The sequence below is a fragment of the Symphalangus syndactylus genome, chromosome 22, assembly GCF_028878055.3.
Source record: "Symphalangus syndactylus isolate Jambi chromosome 22, NHGRI_mSymSyn1-v2.1_pri, whole genome shotgun sequence".
Classification (NCBI taxonomy): Eukaryota; Metazoa; Chordata; class Mammalia; order Primates; family Hylobatidae; genus Symphalangus; species Symphalangus syndactylus.
In genome coordinates this window covers 47,398,068-47,418,691 of record NC_072444.2, presented here as the reverse complement: position 1 = coordinate 47,418,691, position 20,624 = coordinate 47,398,068, and positions in this window count along the sequence as shown.

The following is a 20,624-nucleotide window of genomic DNA, read 5'->3' as shown; positions in this document are numbered from 1 at the left end:
GAGGCCTTAGAAGCAGTGTCAGAAGCAAAAGTTTTTCCCTGACCTTCTTCTGTCCAGTCTCTCAGTCCCATTCTCCCCTTAGACTAGCCATAAAAATTAGAATCTTTCTTTCCCAAGACGAGTCATAGAAATCATAACCCCTTTCCCGAAAGCCAGCCATAAGACCTAGAAATATTCCTCTAATTTTATCTCCATCTTTCTGAATACAAACTCACTGAGAAGAAATTATTTGACATACCTTGTTTGACTGTAGATCATAAGACCCCTATTCCCCCTATTCCAGAGAGGGCCCTGACCCACACCAAGAGAAAAGAATGCATGCTCAGACAGGCTAAGAAGAATCTAGACAGGCAGGCCTTTCGGGGTTTCCCCACTCAGTCCACTAGCATTAAATCATACCCATTTTCTTGAATCATGTTTCTACATAGCTGTACGTATTTTGTTGAACCTAAGCACAAAAAAGACAGTTTCCTCTGTATCTTTGTGTTTTCATTCTAAAGGCCCCCATGTACACACAGTAAATAAATTTTTATGCCTTGTTTCCAATTAATCTTCATTTTGCATGTTGCTTTTTCAGTGAATCTTCAGAGGAAAAAGAGGAACTCAGCCCTTGGCACTACATAAACAATGTAATGTCAAAAATCTATAGGAATCATATACAAAAGTCCGAAACAAAAACTACAGATACACCTAAGATTTTTCTGAAACATCTTGGGCCACTAGAGAGGCTCCAAGCATCTGAATATTCATCCACTGAGTCATAAAGTTTACAAAAGTATAAATGTAAAGTCTAAGAATTAGCAAGTAATAAGTTTGACATTGAGATGAGGCATACACTTAGGACCCAGAAGGCTGGTGCTGAATTCCCAACTCTTAGCAGCTGTGTGAATGGGGTGGGGACACAGTGAACTGTGAACTCTCTGGTGGCACAGAGGTCTTGCCTAAACGCTGTGCTAACAGGACTGACCAAACTTTACCCTGGCATCCCCCTACAATATGTCATGTTCCTAAAGGTATGCACAGCTCCCAGACTGAGCCTTTCTTCAATAAAATGCAATGCTGGCCACTGAAAAATATATTTTGTCCAAACCATTTGCTAAATGTCTTCCAGTAGTTTTTGACTGATGCCCTCTCCTATAAGTTTCCATTTCCCCTAGCCTTCTTTTTGTTCTCTTTAGCTCTCCAACCCGAATTTGTTTGCTTTTTTATCACTTCCCCATAGCCTCTTTATGGTCCCTCCTTGTTATTTCTTTAAAAATTTAAATCATCTTTGTCTTACTTGGAGTTAAGCTTAGTTTATACTGGAGTCTCTCTCCCTTACTGCAGTAATCTGTATAAAATCTATCTTGTCACCTTTACCAAGTGTTCATTGCTTTTTTTCTTGGACAGCTTTCCTTTATGCCTCAGTTTTTTGGTCTCTAAAATGGGGGTACTTACAATACCTTCCCTCAGGTTTGTCATGAAAATTAAATGGATAAATATTTGTAATGTACCATATGTGTTTATTGAATAAATACAGCACATTTATTGAATAAACACATATGACACATTAATTTTAAAATTTAATTTAAAAAAATTTCAGCAAATTTATAGTAACCCTAACAATTTAGACGTTTAAACTTTACAATGATTTTTCTGTAAAGATTCCCCCATTCCAGATCCTAGACAATATTTCTGGACACACACTGGGCCAAAAGAGAACCCACTGCCTTGAAGGGAATGACCTAGTCTTGGCAAGATTCATCAGCTGCTGACTAAATGGCACTCAGGCCCTGGATAACCAGCAATGATACCCACGGAGTGTGCTATGGGCCTTGGGATTCGAGACACACTAGCTTCAGGTGTGACTAGACATTGGTTTGTAGTGATCTTCTGGCTCCAGTCTACTACCCCAATGTCACAACTCAAGGTCAAATGTATTAACCATTCCTTTCAAATGCCCACTCTGATTTCCACCTGTGGTGTTCTTTTCTGCTCCTCTGTGACATGGCAGAATCATGTGCAGTTTTTGTGGTCTTGCTTATGTATCTTTCTCTATAAAATCTCGCATTCCTTTTCTCTATGGTACCAAACATTTTGATTATACCTCTGCCATAAAACTCAGTACAGTGTCTATGTACCTTTCCTCTTTGATGTCCTTGTATTTCAAGGGCATTTAAATTTTTGCTGTCCAGTTTATAAAGTGTGTGTATACACATGATATTATTCAATTCTTGCAATTCCATGACATATTTTTATTTTATTTCCAATTTAATACATACAGAAACAAAGTCTTGAATAGTAAATAATTGAATAAGTTCAATTTACCTGAAAATGGTGAGACCAAGACTTGTTCCCAGTTATTCTGTCCAATAGAAACTAGCTTTACTACTTTTTAGATGAGCCCTTATGGGCCAACTAATGAACTGTTTGGAGCCTATGTAAAATGGGATTGGCCAGTCACGGTGGCTCACGCCTGTAATCCCAGCACTTTGGGAGGCTGAGGCAGGTGGATCATCTGAGGTCAGGAGTTTAAGACCAGCCTGGCCAACATGGTGAAACCTCATCTCTACTAAAAAATACACACACACACACACAAATTAGCTGAGTATAGTGGTGGGCATCTGTAATCCCAGCTACTCATGAGACTGAGGCAGGAGAATTGCTTGAACCTGGGAGGCTGAGTTTAAAGTGAGCTGAAACCGTGCCATTGCTCTCCAGCCTAGGCAACAAGAGTGAAATTCTGCCTAAAAAAAAATGGGATTATGATACGCACTTCAGAAGGCTACTGTGACACCCCCAAACCATGGCATATATTAAATATATTAAAGAGATTTTGCTTCATAGAAGACTATTAACAAGTGCTTTCACCCTTCTTTTGGTCAGCAAAACTGATGGTGTCTTAAAGTCTCTACTAAAATAGCCTTTCAGAAGCAGCACAAAGTTCAAGTTAGAGGAAACAAAAAGTGGTTGCAAATTTCAATTAGAAATTGCCAATGTAGATACTGTATAACACATAGATTGGACATGCTTTCTTTAACCAAAGCATGGAGTTTTGTGATGCACTGAGTCGTACAATCATGAGATCCTTGAGTTTTCTCCTTTTCACATTTTAAGAAAGAAAAAGTCCAGGCCTGAATGAGACTGCCTAACTGTTATACTAAATAATCAGAAAAGCTTGGAATTATTCAGAGGGTGGTGCAAGATGACAGATTAGAAGCCTAAACTCTTTGTTCCCCCACCGAACACCAAATTTTAACAACTATCTGCACAGAGAAAAGCACCATCACAAAAAAGAAAAAATCAGGTGAGCAATCAAAGTACCTGATTTTCAACTTAATATTATGAAAAGAGGCATTGAGGAGGGCAAGAAAGACAGTCTTGAACTACCAATGTCACCCTTACCTGTTCCCCTGTAGCAGCCATGCAGCAGGAGAACCTGTGTACTTTGGGGAGGGACAGCACAACAATTGGGAGACTTTACATTGAACTCAGTGCTGCCTTGTCAGAGCAGAGAAAAAATGCTGTGCTGGGATCAGTCAGAGACCTTGAACTTGGAGGAAGTATTTGGACTAGCCCTATAATGAGAGGAATTGCCCTTTCCAGAAGTCAGAGCTTGAATTTTTTGGTAAAACTTGGCACTGCAGGCCAAAGTGCTCTGGGGTCCTATTAGGTAAACTTGAAAGGCAGTCTGGGACACAAAGACCGAAATTCCTAGCCAACTCCTAGTGCTAGGCTAGGCTTAGAGCCAGTGAACTAGGGTGGCATATGGTCTAAGGAGATACTAGCTGGCATGGCAAAGAGAGGGCTAGTGCCATCTCTTCCCCAAACTCAGGCAGTGAAGCTTTTAGCAATGAAAGTGACTCCTCACTTCTGCTTAAGAAGAGGAGAGCAAAGAGTAAAGAGGACTTTGTCTTGCATCTTGGGTATCGACTCAACCACAGTAGGACAGGGCACTGAGAAGAGCCATAGGCCCCCATTCCAGGCCCTAGACAACATTTCTGGACACACACTGGGCCAAAAGAGAACCATTGCCTTGAAGGGAATCACCCAGTCCTGGCAAGATTCATCAGCTGCTGACTAAATGGCACTCAGGCCCTGGATAACCAGCAGTGATACCTAGGGAGTGTGCTATGGGCCTTGGGCTTTGAGACACACTAGCTACAGGTGTAACTGCACATTCCCAGCTGCAGTGGCTATGGTGAAAGACTTTTTTCTGCTTGAGAAAAGCAGAGGGAAAAGTAAAGTGGACTTTGTTTTCTACCCTGGGTACCAGTTAGATCATGGTGGATTAGAGCAATAAGTAGGCCCTTGAGGTCCTCAAGCAAGTACAGACCTAGGTTCTTTGATAGCATTTCTGGACCTGCCCTTGGCCAGAGTAGAGCACAATGCCCTGAAGAGTGAGTCCCAGGCTTGGCAGCGTTCACCACAAACTGACAGAAGAGCTTTTGGTCTTTAAACAAACATCAGCAGTGGCCTGGCAGAACCCTCTGTGGATTGGTGGTGATGGTGACCACTAGCAGACAGGCTCCTCTGCCTGTGCAAAAGGGAAGGAAAGTGGGAAGGACTTTGTATTCGGATTGGAGTGCCAGTTTAGGCACAGTGGAATAGAATATCAGGTATATTGCTAAGATTTTTTGCTGCAATCCCTGCAACTCAAACAGCATCTCTGGATATGCTTGGATACTGGGGAATCTTGCCATCTTAAAGAAAAGGATTGTGGGCAAGACCCAGTGTTGTGCTGGTTTCAGGTCTCACACAGCACAGTCCCAGTTGTGATTGCCACAGTGGTGGTTACATCATCATATTTCCAGTTCCAGATGGCCCAGTAAAGAGAAAGCCTCCATATGATTAGGAGAAAGTAAGGGAAAAGAACAAAAATTTCTGCCTAATAATATAGAGAAATCTTCCCAATCTTATCTAAGACCACCAAGCTGGCAAATCTATGAGTCTGCAGAAATTGCAGCATTATTGATTTTGGGGTCCAAGTTCCCTCAAACACTTGGAAAATCTTCCCAAGAAGAAAAGGCATAAACAAAGCAAAACTGTGAAGTCTACAATAAATAACCAACTCTTCAATGAGCAGACACTGAGGAACATCTATCAGCATCAACATCATCCAGGGAAACATGGCCTTACCAAATGAACTAAATAAGGCACCAGAAACTAATCCTGGAGAAACAGAGATATATGGATTTTCAGAGACAGAATTCAAAATAGTTGTTTCAATGAAACGCAGAGAAATTGAAGATAACACAGAGAAGGAATTCAGAATTCTATTAGACAAATTTAACAAAAAGATTGAAATAATTAAAAAGAATCAAGCAGAAATTCTAGATCTGAAAAATGCAACTGACATGCTAAAGAATGCATCACAGTCTCTTGATAGCATAATTGATCACACAGAAGAAAATTAGTGATTATGAAGATAGGCGATTTGAAAAACCACAGCCGGAAGAGACAAAAGAAAAAAAGAATAAAAATAATGTGAGAGGCTGAGGTAGGCAGATCGTGAGATCAGGAGTTCGAGACCAGCCTGGCCAAATTCTCTACTAATAATACAAATATTAGCTGGGCGTGGTGGCTGGCGCCTGTAATCCGAGCTACTCGTGAGGCTGAGGCAGGAGAATTGTTTGAACCTAGGAGGCGTAATTTGCAGTGAGCCAAGATTGCACCATTGCACCCCATCCTAGGAGACAGGGCAAGATTCCATCTCAAAACAAACAAACAAAAACAATGAAGCACTACCTAGAGATCTAGAAAACAGCCTTAAAAGCGCAAGTCTAAGAGTTATTGGTCTTAAAGAGGAGGTAGAGAGATAGGAGTAGAAAATGTATTCAAAAAGATATCAGATAACTTCCTAAACCTAAAGAATGATATCAACATTCAAGTAAAAGGAGGTAGGACACAAAGATTTAATCCAAGGAAGACTACCTCAAGATATTTAATAATCAGAATTCAAAAGGTGAAGGATAAAGAAAGAATCCTAGAAGTAGAAAGAGAAAAGAAACAAATAACACACAATGGCATTCCAATATATCTGGCAAAAGACTTTTCAATGGAAACCTTACAGGCAAGAAGTGAGTGGCATGACCTATTTAAAGTGCCTAAATAAAAGATTAAAAAACCTCTTATCTTAGCATAGCATATCTGATGAAAATATCCTTCAAACATGATGAAAAAATAAAGACTTTTTCAGACAAAGAAAAGCTGAGGGATTTAATCAACACCAGACCTGTCCTTTTGACTTTTCAAAGAAATGCTAAAGGGAGTCATTCAATCTAAATGAAAAAGACGTTAATAAGCAAGAAGAAATCAACTGGAAGCACAAAACTCATTGATAACAGTAAACACACTGAATAACACAGAATAGTATAACACTGTGATTTTGGTGTGTAAGCTTCTCTTGACTTAGGTAAAAAGACTAAATAAGAAACCAATAAAAAATAATAACCACAACAACTCTTCTAGACATAAGCAGTACAACAAAACATAAAAAGAAACAACAAAAAGTTAAAAAATGGGAGGATGAAATTAGTGGGTAGGGTTTTTATTAGTTATTTTTTAATGTTTATTATGCAATCAGTGTTTTCATCAGTTTAAAGTAATGGGCTATAAGATAGTGTTTGCACACCTCATGGTAACTTCAAATCAAAAAACATTGAACAGATAAACAAAAAATAAAACAAAAGAAATTAAACCATACCACCAGAGAAAATCATCTTCACTAAACAGAAGTTAGGAAGGAAGGAAAGAAGGAAGAGAAAAATCACAAGACAACCAGAAACCAAATAACAAAAGGGCAGGAGTCAGTCCTTACTTATCAGTAATAACATTAAATGTAAATGGACTAAACTCTTCAATCAAAACTCATGGAGTGGCTGAATGAATGAAAAAACAAGACCCAATGATTCATTGCCTGGAAGAAATATACTTCACCTATAAAGATACACATAAACTGAAAATGAAAAGATAGAAAAAGATATTTCATGTCAATAGAGACTTAAATAGAGCAATAGTAGCTATAATTACATCAGAGAAAATAGATTTCAACACAAAAACTATAAGAAGGGACAAAAAGGTTATATAATGATAAAGGGGTCATTTTAGCCATATGATATAATAATTGTAAATATATGCACCCAAACCTGGAGCACTCAGGTATATAGAGCAAATATTATTAGACTTAAAGAAAGAGATAGATCAAATACAATAATAGTTGGAGACTATTTATTACATTCAGCATTGGACATATTTCCCAGACAGAAAATCGACAAGGAAACATCAGACTTAATCTACACTCTAGAACAATTATTGGGGAAACCAGCCCCCAATATTTCAATGTAGATTCTTTCTATTTTCCCTAAGTGTCAGCTAGTCTGAGAAATAAAGAGAAAGAGTACAAAGAGAGAAATTTTACAGCTGGGCCTCCGGGGGTGTCACCACATATTGGCAGGACCATGAAAATGACTCCAAGCCACAAAACCAGCAAGTTTTTATTAGGGAGTTTAAAAGGGGAGGGGTTGTACAAACAGGGAGTAGGTCACAAGGATCACATGCTTCAAAGGGCAATAAAGATCACAAGGCAAGGCAAAATTAGAATTACTGATGAGGGTCTATGTCCTGCTGTGCATGCATTGTCTTGATAAACATCTTAACAGGTAACAGGGTTCGAGAGCAGAATGGTCTGACTAGAATTTACCAGGTTGGAATTTCCCAATCCTAGTAAGCCTGAGGGTACTGCAGGAGACCAGGGCATATTTCAGTCCTTATCTCAACCGCATAAGACAGACACTCCCAGAGTGGCCATCTATATACCTGCCCCCAGGAATGAATTCCTTCCCCAGGGTTACTCCTTGTTGGGAAAAGAATTCAGTGATATTTCTCCTACTTGCACGTCCATCTATAGGCTTTCTGCAAGAAGAAAAATACGGCTCTATTCTGCCTGACCCCACAGGCAGTCAGACCTTGTGGTTATCTTCCTTTGTTCCCTGAAAATCACTGTTATTCTGTTCTTTTTCAGGGTGCACTGATTTCATATTGTTCAAACACACATGTTTTACAATCCATTTGTACAATAGTGGTCCTGAGGTGACGTACATTTTCAGTTTAAGAAGATAATGTGATTAAGAGAATAAAGTAAAGACAGGCATAAGAAATTACAAGAGTATTGATTGGGGAAGTGATAAATATCCATGAAATGTTCACAATTTATGTTCGGAGATTGCAGTAAAGACAGGTGTAAAAAATTATAAAAGTATTAATTTTGGGAACTGATAAATGTCCATGAAATCTTCACAATTTATGTTCTTCTGTCTTGGCTCCAGCCAGTCCCTCCATTCAGGGTCCCTGACTTCCTGCAACAAACAATGGACCTAATATATATTTACAGAGCATTTCATTGAAAAGCTACAGAATACATATTTTTCTCCCCAGCACATGGATCATTTTCAAGAAGAAGCCATTTATTAGGTCACAAAACAAGTCTTATAACATTTTAAAAAGTTGAAATATCAAGCATTTTCTCTGACCTTACGGAATAAAACTAAAAATCAATGATGAGGAATTTTGGAAAGGATATAAACATGTGGAAATTAAATAATATGGTCTTGAATGACCAGTGAGTCAATAAAAATATTAATAACAAAATTGAAAAATTTCCTGTAATAGATGAATAATGGAAGCACAACATCCCAAAACCTATGGGATCCAGTGATTGCAGTACTAAATGGAAAAGTTAAAGCTACAAGTGCCTATGTCATAAATGAAAAACTTCAAATAAACAATCTAATGATGCATCTTAAAGAGCTAGAAAATCAAGAGTAAATTGATCTAAGACTTATTACCAAAAAATTAAAGATTAGAGTAGAAATGAATAAATTTGAAAAGGAGAAAAAATACAAAAGATCAATGAAGGAAAAAATTAGTTTTTTAAAAAGCTAAACAAAATTGACAAACCTTTATCCAGTCTAAGGAAAAAAAGAATACCAAAACAAATAGAATCAAAGATAAAAAATGAGACATTAAAACTGCAGAAATCATACTGCAGAAATTCAAAGGATCATTAGTGTATAGTATGAGCAACTATATTCCAATAAGTTGGAAAAATCTAAAAGACATGGATAAATTCCTAGGCACATACAACCTACCGATATTAAACCATGAAGAAATTCAAAACCTGAAGAGCTGAATAAAAGGTAACAATATAGAAACCACAATAAAAAGTCTTCCAGTAAGAAAAAGACTGGAACCTGATGACTTTACTGCTGAATTCTACCAAACATTTAAAAAATAAATACCAATCTTACTCAAACTCTTCCAAAAAATAGAAGAAGGAATACTACCAAACCCATTTTATGAGGCCAGTATTACCCTGATACCAAAAACAGATAAGAACACATCAAAAAAAAAAAAAAAGAAAAATACAGGTCAATATCTCTGATGAATATTGATGCAAAAATTCTCAACAAAAGGCTAACAAACCAAATTCAATGAGAAAGACATAATTCATCATGACCAAGTGGGATTTATTTCAGGGATGCAAGGATGGTTGAACATAACCAAATCAATCAATGTTATATATCATATCAACAAAATGAAGGACAAAAACCATATGATAATTTCAATTAATGCTGAAAAAGCATTTGATAAAGCTCAACATCCCTTCATCATGAAAGCCCTCAAAAAACTGGTTATACAAAAAGCATACCTCAACATAAAAGAGCCATATATGACAAACCCACAGCAAGTATTTTACTGAATGGGGAAGAAAATGAAAGTTTTTCCTCTTAGATTTGAAACAGAACAAGGTGGCTCACTTTCACTACTATTGTTACATTGTTATATTTCAACATAATACTGAAAATCTTAGCTAGAGCAATTGGACAAGCAAAAGAAAGGGCATCCAAATTGGAAATGAAGAAGTCAAATTATCCTTCTTTGAAAATGACAACTTGTATTTGTAAAAACCTAAAGAAACTATCAAAAAACTACTAGGCTGATAAATTCAGTAAAGTTGCAAGGTTCAAAATTAACACAGAAAAACATTCAAATTGGGTTTGGTGTATACTGCCTGGGTGTTGGGTGCACCAAAACCTCACAAATCACCACCAAAGAACTTACTCATGTAACCAAATGCCACCTGTTCCCCAAAAACCTATGAAAATTAAAAAAAAAAACATAAAAAATCAGTAGCATTTCTATATGCCAATAGTGAACAATCTGAAAAAGAAATAAAAAAGTAATCCCATTTACAAGTCACAAATAAAATACCTAGGAATTAACCAAAGAAGTGAAAGATCTCCACAAAGAAAACTATAAAACACTGATGAAAGAAACTGAAGAGGACACAGAAACGAAACAATATTCCATGTTCATGGATTGAAAGAATTGGTATCATTATAATGTCTATACTATCCAAAGCAATCTACACATTCAGTGAAATTGCTATCGAAATACCAATGACATTCTTTTTTTTTTTTTTTTTTTTTTTTTTTTTTTTTTTTTTTTTTGAGACGGAGTCTCGCTCTGTCGCCCAGGCTGGAGTGCAGTGGCGCAATCTCGGCTCACTGCAAGCTCCGCCTCCCGGGTTCACGCCATTCTCCTGCCTCAGCCTCTCCGAGTAGCTGGGACTACAGGCGCCCGCCACCACGCCCGGCTAATTTTTTGTATTTTTAGTAGAGACGGGGTTTCACCGCGGTCTCGATCTCCTGACCTCGTGATCTGCCCGCCTCGGCCTCCCAAAGTGCTGAGATTACAAGCGTGAGCCACCGCGCCCGGCGACATTCTTTAAAAAAATAGAAAAAAGCAATCCTGAAATATATATGGAATCACAGAAGATCAAGACTATTAAAAGATACCCTGAGAAAAAAGAACAAAACTGGTGGATCCACATTACCTGACTTCAAATAATGCTATACAGATATAGCAACCAAAACATCATGGTACTGGCAGAAAAACAGACACATTGGGCCAATGAAATAGAATAGAAAACTCAGAAATAAATCCATACACCTAAGGTGAACTCATTTTCAACAAAGTGCCAAGAATATGCATTGGGGAAAACACAGTGTCTTCAATTAATGGTCCTGGGAAAACTGGATATCCATGTGTAGAAGTATGAAACTTGATCCCTATCTTGCCTTATACAAAAATTGAATCAAAATACATTAAAGATTTAAATCTAGGGCCTCAAACTATAAAACTACTACAAAAAATAATTGGAGAAACTTTCCAGGACATTGATCTGGATAAAAATTATTGAATAATGCCCTACAAGCACAGGCAACTAAAGCAAAATTGGACAAATAGAATCCCATCAACTTTAAAGCTTCTGTACAGCAAAAGAAACAATTAACAAATTGAAGAGACAACCCATAGAATGAGAGAAATTATTTGCAAACTACCCATCTGATAAGGGATTAATTATCAGAATGTATAAGGAGCTCAAACAACTGTGTGGGTAAAAACCTAGTAATCCTATTAAAAATGGACAAGGGATTTGAATAGACATTTCTCAAAAGACATACAAATGGAAAACAGGCATATTAAAAAGTACTCAATATCGTTGATCAGTAGAGAAATGCAAACCAAAACTGCAATGAGATGTCAAAATGACTTATATCCAAAAAGTATGCAGCAACAAATCCTGGCGAGGATGTGAAGAAAAGAGAACTCTTGTTCATTATGGGTAGGACTGTAAATTAGTACAGCCCCTATGGAGAAAAGTTTGGAAGTTCCTGTGAAAACTAAAGCTAGAGCTACTGTATGATCCAGCAATCCCGCTGGTGGTTATATATCCAAAAGAAAGGAAATTAATATATATCTGCACTCCCATGTGTGTTGCAGCACTGTTCACCATAGCCAAGATTTGGAAACAACTAAGTGTCCATCAGCAGATGAATGAATAAAGAAAATGTGGTACTTATACACAATGAAATATTATTCAGTCATAAAAAATAATGAGATTCTGTCATTTGCCACAACATGGATAGAATCGGAAGACTTTATGTTAAGTGAAATGCGCCAGGTACAGAAAGACAAACATTGTATGTCCTCACATATTTGAGAGATGTAAAAATGAAAACAATTGAACTCATTGACATAGAGAATAACAGGCTGGTTACCAGAGGCTGGAAAGGGTAGTGCAGGTTCAAAGGAGAGGTGGGAATGACTAATGGCTACAAATAATAATAACAATAATAATAAATATCTAGAAAGAACTAATAAGAACTAGTATTTAATAGTACAACAGGAGGGCTACAGTCAATAATAGCTTAACTGTACATTTAAAAATGACAAAATATTATTGAATTGCTTGTAACACAAATAATAATGCTAAAGGGGATGATACCCAATTTTCCATGATGTGATTATTAAGCCTGTATCAAAATATCTCACGTACCTCATAAATATATACACCTACTTATTTACCCACAAACTTTTTAAAAAAATTGGTAGTTAATTCAGCAATGAGAACCAATTTTTAGAAAATAAACTTAAGGAAAAAGGATTTTAATTTAGTCCAACATATGATAATAGCAGTAATTCTACCAACACTTATTTTAAGGTAAAATATGTTAGAGTTTATGCTATAGTTTTTTATATTTGCGAATATATTTCATCATCACAATAATGTATATAGGTGGTTACTAACCATTTTCCCCACGATACAGTTTGCGCAACTTCCCCAATGCTAGCTAGCCAATAAGTGGCAGAATCTGAACATGGACCTAAGACTGTGCATTCAAAGAGCTGACTCTCAATGCTCTCTATAGAGAAAAACATTTTAGCACTTACAGAGAAGTTCTGTAAGAGACATAAGATTAAAGTATTAAACCCAAAAATCATCTAGGTATTAGAGATGGGATGCATGTAAAAATTTCTAATTTTAATCTAGGAATTGCCTATACAAGTCAAAAAATAAATTTAAAAGTTAAAAAATTTCAGTTGATACTTCTGTAACCTCAGACACATCCAAGCCAGCCCCAGCCTACCTAGTGTACCAAGTTACAGAACTACAACAGATAAGTCAACTGTAAAACTGGTTTCTGAAATTTTGGAATCTCAATGCTCACAGAAGAGAATATATTACTAGACATCATTTGATAATTCATGTAGTTTGCAAAAAAAATCAATTTTCTTCTTCTTTTCAACTCCAGTTTTCTGTATTTTGCAAACATCATACATTTCTCTGCAATTTCTGTTCAAAAATATTTCAAATAATCTGGAAACCTAAACAAAGAGAATTTTGCCCATTATAGTATAATTTTGATGGGTGGTCACATATAATGGAAAATAAATTTTCTTAATATTGACCCTAGATACACTGATGAACTCAGTATTTTTGCAACCAATAAATACATATCAAATTAAAGTTAGAATAAGTGTAGAGTGAATCATGTTTTTTATTTGTTGGATCAAAGAGGCAGAAGAGTGCAGTAGTTTCAAGCATAGCCTTTACAGTTACACAGACCTTAATCAGAAGGCTCCTCGGAGAACTCTGAAAATGAACTTGAGCATATCATTTTGTCTTTGCTTCAGCAGTGTCTTCATCTGTATATTTAAGGTACTGATGGACAGACTGCAGGACCTTTGTCAAGATTGAAACAGAACATAGTTACTATCTTTGACATTTACTACATTATAAGTATATTATTATATTATGACCTGAGCATAAAATACAAATACTCAAATTATAAGCACTAATTGATAAATGACAGCATCCCAGTTTATAGCACAACCCACAGTCTTTCATAAAGAAGTTCATATTTGAAATGAGGAGGCATATACTTCACTTCTTTTAGTTTTAAAATTTATATAAGCAATAAGGTCTATTCATCACATCTACATAACAATTGCTCTTGTGGTACAGCACAGGTATATTGAGGAAGAAATGTAATAAAACAGATTTTCGAACTTTAGGAATAAAAGTGAAAACTTATTTGCTATTAAAATGACCTAGTGTGGAGTTCAAGAAACTCTGGAGAATTGAGCCAACTCTGCAGATTAAATGACAAACCAGGATTCTGTTTCCCAACAGGGGATATGCCCTTGGTTTCAGTAGACTATGACTGAGTGTCCAAATGTCTGTGAGAGAGGGAATTTATAAATTGAAATAAGTTATCTTGGCACATGGCTTTGCAGATACATATTGACGAAAAAAGGATAGATGCTGGTTGGGTACCAAGACACTCTGTGAGATGGCAGCTCCCATGGTGATATCTACCATCTGCTGGACTGCAGCCCTCCAGGCTCTGGAACTTAGATTTGTCAGCAACCCCTGTTTGATGGGATTTTTAGATGCCTGTTCATGCTAACAAATCTCATGAGACCAATGTTTAAGATTAACATGCCAACCAAAAAATTCACAATAAACAGAAACAGAACTGCAAAACATGCTGGCATATTGCATAAAAGACACCAAAACATTCGCTATCTAGTGGAAGATTACATCTACAGGAAGATGAATGGTATTTGGTACTTCAATATCTGTTTACCACATTTCTTTATATATTCAAAACCCTAAATTCCAGCTATACACATGACCATCCAGATAACAGCTTTTGTGCAGCTTGACCATATACTAAATAAACATATATTGTGCAGTAGGCCATATTGTGCAGTTGGCCATGTATTAAAAATCTTACCGATATTTCTATGGAAGAACTTTATAAGTAACATCTGGGGAAAGAGTTATACAGTGCAATATTAGGTGGGCTAAACATGGAGTGATAGGAGAGAGAACATTCACATTCCTCTAGAGGATTTAAGTCACATAGTGAGACTGTCAAAAAAATACATTTGAAGAATTCTGTAATCCTACCACAAGGAGCTTCAATATTAGCCCTATGCTGTTTAGTCTGGGCTGATTTGATAACCAGAGAAATAAGCTTCTATCCTTTTAAGTTATTGATACTTTGCCCTTTGCTACAAATGGCCAAATAAATTCCCTAACTAATAACCATATTGGCATAATTTCAAGTTCTTGAGGTGATGAACCTCCGTCCAATTCATGTAATATCTGGACCAGTTGTAAGTGCAATGGAAGTAGAGAGGAGTTTGCAGTCAATGAGTTTTTGAGGAATTAAGGAGGTATGTATAAGAAAGGTTGGCAAGAGGGAGCCATGCTGAGCACAGGACAAAGAGGAAATGAGCTTGGTATCTAGTGAGAATAGTGTGGAGCCTATTATGCCTGAAGCAATAAGGCTCATTTAGCAGACACTGTCATATAAATGAGGCTGGAACATGCTAATCATTAGCTAGAACATTTTATTTACTAAACTATTTTGCCTTATTTCATAATTCTGAAATACTTCCAGAAAGCATGTGCAATGAAGAAATTGAGAAATCGATTACAGATACAATGAAGAAATTGAGAAATTAATTACAGATCCTTATGACCTATTTCACTTATCTGTTTCCTTATTTATTTTGCCATACATGCCTGTAGGCCCATAGAGAAATCCAGTACTGTAAAGTAAATGGAAGCTTGCATTCAGAATGGTTCATCATTAGCAGTTTCTTTTTTCACTGAATGGAAGAGTTCAACATAAAATTAATTTTGTAAGCACACGTTCAGAAGAAGTTATTTGAAGAAACTTCTTTCTGCCATATGCACCTATACATCCAAAGAGATATCCAGCCCTGAATGGAATTTGCCTACAAAATAAATCCAGAGAGGGCATTTGGAGGCACAAAGGACAGTGACAGGAACATAAAATTAACTGCTCAGCTCTTTAAGCTCTTAAGAGGAAAACTGTTACATAAATCCCATCAAATAAAGCATGTATATGTGAGCTTCACACTAGAAGTTTGGAAATGATTCATAATTTCAGATAGCTTCATCCTGCCAATTGTCTGAAATAAAATTCTGTTTTCCCACTGATGATTAATCATATTCAAAAATAGGAGAGCTTAAAGCAATGGGTAAAAATAGGAAGATAAAATGAAGAACAAAAGGGTCATAGATAAAAATGTAATTTTTGTAGAAAGATTAGGTAACTTTCCCTCTTTTTTTTTTTTTAAGCTATTCTCTAAATCAAAGCCATCTGGGTTAGAGGGACTTTGTTTTTCTCTGTCTGTGCCTTTTCTGTGGTTAATATATGTCCACCTAAATCTCTACTTAATCTGCTTATACATGACAGAGAATCATAAATCCAGAAAGAATCAATTCCTGAGAATCACTTCTCTTTCTCTTTGACTCATTGATTCAGGTTAGCTTCAAGATGATCTCCCAATGAAAATACTGCATCTGTTTTATAAACATAGGGTTTCCTGTATTTGATGACTATTCAAAAGTATTTGTTGAGGACTAAACATTTATTGAAGAATTAGAATATTTACTTTAATCAGATGACATCATCTTGTCTTCTTTAATCCTTGTGAGATATTATTGCCATATTAAGTAATTTTCTGAAGATCTTGCAGTTGAAATGTGACAGTGCTAGACTACATGCCCAATGTTTCTGATCTCAAAGCCCATGTTCCCCAACTCTTGTAAGTCCATAGTTTAGGGGCCACATATTGCTACTTCTCCCCGTCTTGAAACAAGATCTGCAGTCACCTGTAGATTAGGGATATTTACATATTACTCCTCCCTCTCTCCCTACAAAAACATACATGTTCTCTCATCAGAGGTTATAGGCTCACAGCGGTGAGAGATACTGGCAGCCATTGGAGGGTTTTGAAGTTGAAAGATATTATCTAACCTTTAACAGGATCGTTTTGGCTGCTAGCTTGAGAAGAGACTTCAGGGAGACGAGCATAGAAACAGGAAGATGTATTAAGATTCAGTGTCTTATATACAGCAATAGAAACAGTGAGAAGTAATAAGAATCGAGATATATTTTGAAAGGAAGTAGACTTTCCTAAAGAATTGGACTTTTGGAATGAGAGAAAGAGAGTAGTAACAAAAAAGTTCAGCTTTCAGCCTGGGTAAGCAAAAGGCTGCTATGAACTGAGATGGGGAAAGCTCCAGAAGGAGAAGTTGGTGGGTGCATGAGGGCCAATGTGAATTAGGGATTAGGTTTTGAGAATGTTCAGTTTGAGATATGATTTGCACATGCAAAGGGAAACATTGCATAGGAAGGTAGGTTTACAGCCTGAAGTTCATGAAAGTGGTCTAGGGTGAATATATAAATTGGAAGTTCATATATACAATAGTATTTAAAGCCACGGAGCCAAATGAGATCATTTAAGGTGTGAGTGTAGTTAAAAATTAGAAGAGAAGCAATGACTAAAATTTTAGGCAGATCAATATTGGGGTATTGTGGGGAAAAGGGCGAAGCATCAAAGGAGACAGCTGTGGGATATATTGTACAGAAAACTCAATCCAATAAAGTTTCACTTAAGATATTTTATATTGATTGGATCTACTTTTGACAAACATGTACTCTAAATAAACTTTATTTTGTCTGTGAGATAACACCTCTATACTCAATTATTCATTATTTCAGGCAACAAGTATTAAACATCTTCTCAATGCCAGGTGTTCTACGTACTGACAAAATCAAGACAAATTTTAAAAATCTCTACCTTCAAATAATTCAGTCCAAAGAAGAAAAACTGCATAACTTAGGAAAAATTGCAATTAAAGTTGTCAGAGTATTACAAGAGTGATATAAACCAAGTGCTGTACTCCAGGACTTTCACCAAAAGTACTACTCCAACTTTTGCTGGTGGCAGGTGCAAGGAGGGAGGTTACGTTTGCAAATGTAAAAATGGGAGCTTATAATCACCCTTGGTGCTCTTTTTTCTCCTTAATTTAAAAGCCCTCTCTAAAGCTCTGATGGCCCAGCAACTCTCATATTTCATATGCAGGCATTTGACTTATAAGGAGCATCTAGTTCATATGGTAGAGTCCAGGAACACATCTTAACTTGTTTTTCTCCTAAAACCAAATGACCTTCAACCCCACTCAGCCAACCCCTGCAGATGGATGTGGAATAATCTTAACTGACACTGAAAAATTTCATAAGATGAAATATGAGGAAGCTTTTGCACTTCTGTACAATAATAGTGAAATGACAAACATATTATGAATAGCCTCTTACTTTAAAAAATACTGCGCAGCATGTTGAGAGTCTTGAACATGAGGAAAATTACTCTGAAAGGCCCAACAAAGTTCCTTACTTTGATGCCTAAGTCTAGAGAGTGTGAGAGAGACAAAAATGCCTCTAACCACATCATATATCTCAGAGAGACACCGGACCAGCCTAAACGAGGCATCAAATGGAAGTGTCCTGTGTTTCAGCTTCATAGATAACGAGTGAAACAGGGTTAAATGACTACTGATCTCACCAACATGAGGAAACATAAGCAAAACACCAGCATACACAAACACACTGTGTCATACAGGCTTGCACAATTAGCCATTGAGACATCTCAAAGAGATGAAGAAAACTGGGCACATGGCCTCTGCAATAGACTACGTATCGGAATCCATGAGAAAGGGAAGCAACATAGAACAGTTTAAGCTGCCTGCCTCAAACTTATATCCCTAGCTCTTCCCTAAAATATTCTTCAGAAAATAGCTATCCTAGAAAACACATGTGTCATTCAAAGATGACTAAGAATCATAGGAGAATCAGAATGAAGTCTATGGCTACAAATTGCAGAAAAAGAGAAAGAAATGAGTTAAAAATATAAAATGAATATAGAATAATAGAAAAATCACATCATAAAGTAGATGTCAAAGACATTTCTATAGGAGATCAGATACATTAGGGAAACGTTAATATTTAAAAATAAAGTTTAATAATACAGCAATATAAAGGCAGATGTAAATAGCAGTTGATTCAATTCAGCAAATAATTAAATTTAAAAAATCACAGCACTGGTGTGAATATCCACCATACAAACAAAAAGAGAAAGTCATTGCTGAAAACAGAATTGTAGATATTAAACAAAATTGATAACATCTAGAAAAATAAATTGAAAAAAGGCAGTGTTCCAAATAACAAGAGAAAGAATGACAGAAATTTAAAAAGATTCTAATCCAACATACTTTTTATCCCAGAACTAGAAGAATGCAACAAATAGAACATTGAACTATGAAAAATATAGCAGAAGAAAACTTCTTGAAAAAAAGAATATCTGAATCTGTATATTGAAACATGTACGATATCTAGGAAAATTTGATAAGAACAGTTAACCTACCATGTATCCATTTGAGGCTACAGAACTTTATTTTTTTAAAAAAAACAACACTTTTTGTTAATCCAGGCAAAAAATGTATATATCAAATAATTTAGAGGAAGAAACAATAAAGGTGAGTTGTAGCCTGTCCAGCAATAACTAACTGTAGAAAACAGTGGAAGAAAGTCTGCAAACAATTCCTGGGAAAAAAGTGTGAGACAAAAATTTGATAACTAGAACATTGTTGTTCAGATACAAAGACACAATGAGCATTGTCCACACGTGCAAGAATGACGCAAAAATAGAAGAGTCCAGGAAATAAAGTACCCATTATTCTTTCCTAAAAATAGCTTTTTTGAAATCTAGAAAATTATGGAGAAGTGTTTTAAAAATTAAATAGATTTAAACATATAATTGAAACAAAATAAAAACCTGTGGTAACCAGGATTATAAAATATAATTTATATTTTAAAAGATAGACCTAATATAAATTTGCTTATCTATGCATTTTTTATTCCACAGTTAATAATACTGCTTAAAAAAAACAAATCAAATGATGTTTATAGGAAGGAACAGTAGCTTATGCTGTAATCTTAGTAGTTTGTGAGGCCAAGGAGGGAGGATCACTAGCCTTGACAATATAGTGAGATCCCCCAACTTTACAGAAAATATAAAAATTAGCTGGTCGTGGTGGTACATGCCTGTAGTCTCAATTACTTGGGGGGCTGAGGTGGAAGGATCACTTGAGCCCAGGATGTCAGGGATGCAGTGAGCATGTGATTGTGCCATTGCACTCCAGCCTGGGCAACAGAGTGAGACACTGTCCCAAAAAAAAAAAAAAAATATATATATATATATATACACACACACACGCATATGTATGTTTAAGCACGTTCTTAAAAGTTATACAATAGTCATCTAATAAAGAGGAAAATTATAAATCCTCCAAAGTATCAAAATATTACAAAATTTAAAAGTGAAAATAAGCCATAATGTAAACAAAAATACTTCAAATATAATAGAAACTAAGGCAAGATAATTAAACAAAGAGAATACAATTATACGATTATGCCTTTTGATAAAAGGACAGTATCAGGCAGTTGATGCAGATATCATATGGACCAAAGAGCCAAACATATTTACTATCTGACCCTTTACAAAAAAATGTTGGCCACTGATTTATTATATAAAATCATATTATGAATATTAAATATCTAAATGCTAGACATCATTCCTCATATATTATTGCATTAAAATGTATAAATAAAAACTCAATTTAAAGAATATAGTCGGCAGGGCACGGTGGCTCACGCTTGTAATCCCATCACTTTGGGAGGCCGAGGCGGGCGGATCACGAGGTCAGGAGATGGAGACCACGGTGAAACCCCGTCTCTACTAAAAATACAAAAAAATTAGCCGGGCGTGGTGGCGGGCGCCTGTAGTCCCAGCTACTGGGAGAGGCTGAGGCAGGAGAATAGCGTGAATCCGGGAAGCGGAGCTTGCAGTGA